This window comes from Aulostomus chinensis, chromosome 4 (assembly GCF_037954235.1).
Source record: "Aulostomus chinensis isolate RoL2024-O1b breed Wild chromosome 4, RoL_Achi_v1.0, whole genome shotgun sequence".
NCBI lineage: Eukaryota > Metazoa > Chordata > Actinopteri > Syngnathiformes > Aulostomidae > Aulostomus > Aulostomus chinensis.
Genome location: NC_141323.1, coordinates 26,666,314 through 26,672,003, shown reverse-complemented (window position 1 = coordinate 26,672,003; position 5,690 = coordinate 26,666,314). Strand labels below are relative to the sequence as shown.

General features: G+C 44.4%; 1 non-coding gene across 1 annotated transcript; it reads right to left on the bottom strand.

Moving 5' to 3' along the window:
- Positions 1–211: 211 nt before the first annotated feature.
- Positions 212–284, bottom strand: trnak-cuu (transfer RNA lysine (anticodon CUU)). Its single transcript has one exon. It is a non-coding gene; the product is annotated as a tRNA-Lys (tRNA).
- Between the last annotated feature and the right edge of the window lie 5,406 nt (positions 285–5,690).

Here is a 5,690-nt window from a genome sequence, read left to right as displayed (position 1 = left end):
TTTCTGCTTGGCTCGTGTCCATCAATACACACAAAGAAATTTCTCCAGAGTCAGTATGGATAGTGGATACAATTGAGTACATAGTGGTTTTTCATTCTGAGTCAGGTGCAGCTTCAGACACAGCCTGTGTTCGTGTTGTTTATTCATTGATTCTCCTTACAATTCACAATCACAGCTGCAGAAAGTGAGAGGACAAGCAGTTTAAAATGAACGCCCAACGTGGGGCTTGAACCCACGACCCTGAGATTAAGAGTCTCATGCTCTACCAACTGAGCTAGTCAGGTTACATCTGAGTAGCTTCAATAGCATGAAGTGATCAGAGTGAGAGACGTTTGCTGCACACAAGCAATTCATCAGACTCACAGTCACATGAGCAATCACATGATTAATGAATGACAACAAACACACCTTCATCTTTGACAAAACAGTAAAATAAAAGGTGAATCACAGATGAGACACCAGTGGTAAAAACACTAAAGTGCTGTCAAGGAGAAACAGGATACGACCAAACACACACACAAGTTACAGAGAGAGAACTCTCCCAGAAGGAACCACTCAAAGGAGAACCATAGACATCATCAGGCTGTATGACCTCATCAATATGAGACAGGTGGATAGGAAACAAGCTCAGAGATGTCAGAAACATGACATCCAAGTGGTGAGAAAGCTTCAACTGGTGAGGTTCCAGAACCAAGAGCGAGGTGGAGCCTGCATCACCTACTGGGAGCTTTTTGTCAAAGGTTCAACTTTGATTTGAATGCTTTTCGAGAGACAACGTGCAGGGAGGGAATTTGGTGATGAAGAACAAGTTCCTCTCAGCTTTAAATGGAGTTTTCCAGGAGTCAAAGAGACACTCCTCTGATCCGTTGTCAGATGTGTTCTCATTGCACCACAGCCCTACAGGTTGAGGGTTCTGATCCTAGTCAGACACATTCACTATGATGCTGCTGAGCCTGAAGGGAGGATGAATAAAGAGTGTCTGAGAGAGCTTCAACAGACAAACTGTCCAGTTTAACAACAAATACTAGTCAGTATTCATGTTGCTGCCGTGACCCGGATTTAAACCAGGGTTGCTGCAGCCACAACACAGAGTACTGACCACTATAGGATCACGGCCTCCTGGAGGCTGAGGTTTGAGCTTCTATGTCTTTGTCTCATTGAGAGATCAAAGATAATTTGTGTCTACAAAGAAATCATTGAGAAATCAAGGAGAGATCAAAGAAAGAATTCTAAGATCAAACACAAAACTCAAGATTCAAAGATTAAAGATTCAAAGTGTTTGTTGTCATATGTACAGTATAGAAACATATATTCCTTATGCTAGGAATATAAAAAGAAATTACTTTTTTTGGATAAATTTCCAATAAACAATGACAGTAGAGAAGTGAGGAAACAGTGCAATTAAACAGTACTGTGCCAAATATTTGAGTATTGCAAAAACAAAAATTGTTCACGTGTAGGCAGAGTTCAAGTAGGGTCCTGAGGTAGTTTTGTTAGGAGTTTAGGAGTCTGATTGCAGAGGGAAAGAAAGACTTCTTTAGTCTTGTGGTTCTGCATTTCTCACTTCTGTCCCTCCGGCCTGAGGGTAGAAGTGTGAACAGACGTGTTGGGGTGGGTGGGGTCCTTCAAGATGGAGGCAGCTCTGCTGTGGACTGTGGTGGTCGATGCTCTGCAGGGGGGGCAGTGGAGTCCTGGTGGTCTCCTCAGCAGTCTCCACCACTCTCTGCAGGCGTTTGCGGTCCATAGCAGCAGCACTGCCGTACCACGCTGTGATGCAGCTGCTCAGATGCTCTCAGTGATGCAGCTGTAGAAGTTGCTGAGGATCTTAGGCGACATGTCAAATTTCCTCAGCCTCCAAAGGAAGTACAGCCACTGTTGTGCCTTCTTCACCAGCTGTGTGGAGTTAAGTGTCCAGGTGAGGTCCTGGCTGATGTGGACACCCAGGTATTTGAAGCTGCACACCCTCTCCACTTCAAGCTCCTGGATGAACAGTGGCTGCTGAGGTCTCCTCTCCTCTCCTCAGAGCAGGAAATAAACCACTGAAACTGATAGGGAAGCACCAGACAGGCTTGTGTGAGGGATGTCAGGAAGAGGAGCAGGTGGAGCAGGGATATCTGAGGTGGCAGTAGGGGACACAGGTGAGGGATGAGGAGTTTAATGATAGACATGATGGTCGAATATTGTAGTAGATCTGGTTAGGATCGGAAGAAGACTGGAAGTGACTGTTTGGTCCACACTCTGGAACAGAAGGTGGCGGGAATGGGCAAATAAGCTGGATGCCAACCGAAGAAGAAGAAGAAGGAGAGGAAGATGAAGAAACATAAGAAAGCGGGACATTTTCAAAAAAGGAAAGAAGGAGAAGTCCGTGAACCCCCGATCTCGGTCTGTGTTTCCTGAAGGCTGAGTGGCGCCAGTAGAGCCGCAACATGTGCGCCACGCAGCTTCTGCGGGTGTCTGTCCAGGAGCGGATCCTCGCCGCCGCTGAAGACTTCCTGCTGCAGCTGGGAGAAGGAGACTCAGCGGCTGGAGTCCCGGTGCTGAGAGCGCTGCTCACCGAGCGGCTGGCGGCGGCCGCGGAGCTCTGCTGGAGGAAACCGTGGCGGAGTACGAGCGGGAGAACCGCCGGCAGAGGTTGCTGCTCGATGCCGTGCTGAAGCCCCGAGTCAGGCTCTACAGAGCAGGTGAGTCCCCGCCAGGGACCTGCTGGGCCCCGAATTCAGCCCAGGAAGTGGAGCTGCAGCAGGGCTGGTTCTAGACAGGCATATGTAAGGGGGCAGACAGAAATGGGAAGGGGGCACATGGTGGTGATGGAGGTTGGAAAGAGTGTGGTGGGGTGGAGGGGTGGGGGTGTTAGGTGGTTCTCTGGATAACTGATTTTGTCATGTAACTGGATTGCTCTTTATCAGACCTTTACCCTAAGACCGGTCCAACTTGGTCCCACTTGTCCCACATGAAGGTTAAAGCCCAGTTCACAAGATTTTAGGCGTCGGCGACTTTCCTCCCCCAAATCAAGGTGAGGCATTAACCACCGCCGCGACAAAAGTAATGAGGTGTGAACAGCTCAAAGACAGTGGACTGGGAGGTCGCATGCGACATCTGCGAAAAAACTGGACATTCTAGCACTGCTAGATATCAGGACTAATCACAGTGACGTAAACGGAGCTGCAGACACTGGAGGTACGTGAACCCAGATGAAAAGAGCTCTGGCAGTGGGGGAGTCACGCATAGAAAACAACAACAACAAAAATGACGAGAGGCATGGATTCTATGGGGTTTGTGATATCCTTGGACACAGGAAAAAGAAAACTAAAAAAAAAAATTCTTCCTCAGATCACACCAACTAAATCTTGACATCTACCTTCACTGGATGGCCTGTATCAAACATATTCAAACCCAACAATAACACTTGTCACTATTGCCAATATCAACAAAACAAAAAGGGTAGGCCAAGTTATTCGAGAAAAATTCCTTCACCAAGACTTGAAAAACAAAACTGATAAATAGAAAATAAATAAAATAAAGAATAAAATAAAACATCCATCCAGATCTTGACAACCAACAACATAAAATTTATCTTCATTGGATGGTCTAATTCGTAGATTAATTTGCAAAATAAAGTAATAAAATAAGACCTCTCAATAAAGCCAATATCAACAAAACTAAAAAGGGTCAGCATTGTATTAAATCTCTTTTTCTGTCTTTTCATCTCATTTTAAGCTTGTTTGTTTTGCAAGCACCTGAACAGCTCCACTCTCCTTTCTCATCAATCCATTCTACAACAACAGTCTCCTGTTTCCCTTTGCAGAACTCTATCAAATCCTCCATATCCAAGTCATTTGTGATGGACTTCTCATGGACCAACATCACCTGTTCCTCTTTCTTTTATGGAACATGGTGCGATTGTAGGGGGTTAGGAGCCGTGACAAAGTAGAGAAGGAACTCTCCCAAGATGCTGAAGACGCATCAGTGACAGGGCACGGACTCAGGAGGGAAAGAGTGAGAAGAGGTGTAACCTATCATGTCATTGGTGCCTTTTCCAGAGGATTTTTCAGTTACTGTAGTAACTCTTGTTCATACTCAGTTTGTGGGGAATCTGTTATTTTCTTAAGGGAGAGAGAGAAAGAGAATCTTCATATTCTGAGTGCAACCGAACGCAGCAGAAGTCAGTGTTGGTGCTGAAACCTGACAGGCTCCATCTTGGGTCGTTTGCATCCAAACAGTGATTGGAAGTTGACGGAGGGTAGTGGAGCTGGGAGGGGTGTGTGTGTGTGTGTGTGTGTGTGTGTGTGTGTGTGTGTGTGTGTGTGTGTGTGTGCGCGCGCTGTGCAGCCTAAGAAGATACACACACACACACACACACACACACACACACACACAGCTGAGTGACAGAGAGATGAGAGGAAGCTGATACTGTATCACTCACATTTTTCAGCTACTGTAGATAATTTTGTCAACTCTTAAAGTAGTAATTTTGTGCACACACTTCAGCAGTGTCTGTCTCCAGGACCACAGCTGTACTAGTTTGTTTTCTTATGTGTGTGTCTTTAAAAAAACTTTCAAAAATTAACATAATAATAATGTAAATAAAGTAAATGTGTACATCAAAATGGATGTTTTGGCAGCTAACTTGAAATTAACAATTACAGAAAAACAAAATATATTAATGATGTTAATTGGTTCATGAATGTAATCTACAAACAAGCTTTCCTTCACAAGAAAATAAACAGATAAATTAAAAGCAACCTAAAACTATTGGCTTCTTCCCTGTTACACTCCTGATTTAATATAAAGCCTCCAAAGAAATGCATACAACATTATAATTAACACTTCAACATTAAAACACAGTCAGCACACACACACACACACACACACACACACACACACACACACACACACACACACACACACACACACACACATTTCAGCAGTCTCTCTCTCCTGCAGCAAGTCACATGATATCCAAATGAGTCACGTCAGAATTAACCAATGTTACAGTCGCTTTAGAGAACAAAATACAAAGGCAAAACTCATGCAGACACAAATGAAGCCTTATTTTTTCATTTAAATGCAGTTTCAGTCCAGATCAATGAGTCTTGAGCTGCTAGCTTGTCAGCTAAACACAGAGCATCACAACACTTAGCAGGACCAGAGCAGGAGTCGTTTTGCCGGCTTGAACTGATGTCACTATTGCAGCTCTTTGAGAGCACAAGGAACTCTTTTGCTCAAGACAGAATTTGCTTCAGAAATCGAGGCCAGGACAGGAAGTGACTCATTGCAGCTCAAAAGAGCAAAAAGTAAAGACTGAAAGAGAATCAGAGATCATCAAGAATGTGATGTTATGTCCATCTGAATCTCAAACAGAAGTCAGTGAGGATGAGCATCCGTTTCAGTGCTCCACATGTAGTACAAGTTTTAGAAACAGAGGGAGTTTGGATGAACACATGAGAAAACACACTGGGGAGAACATGTTCCCATGCTCCGTTTGTGGCAGGAGATTCTCAAAGGGATATTTGACCACACACATGAGAATACACACTGGAGAGAAACCATTCCCCTGCTCAGTTTGTGACACAAGATTCTCAGAAAAGAGATATCTGAAAAGACACATGAGAACACATACTAGAGAGAAACCATTCCCCTGGTCAGTTTGTGGCACAAGATTCTCAGAAAAGAGATATCTGAAAAACCAC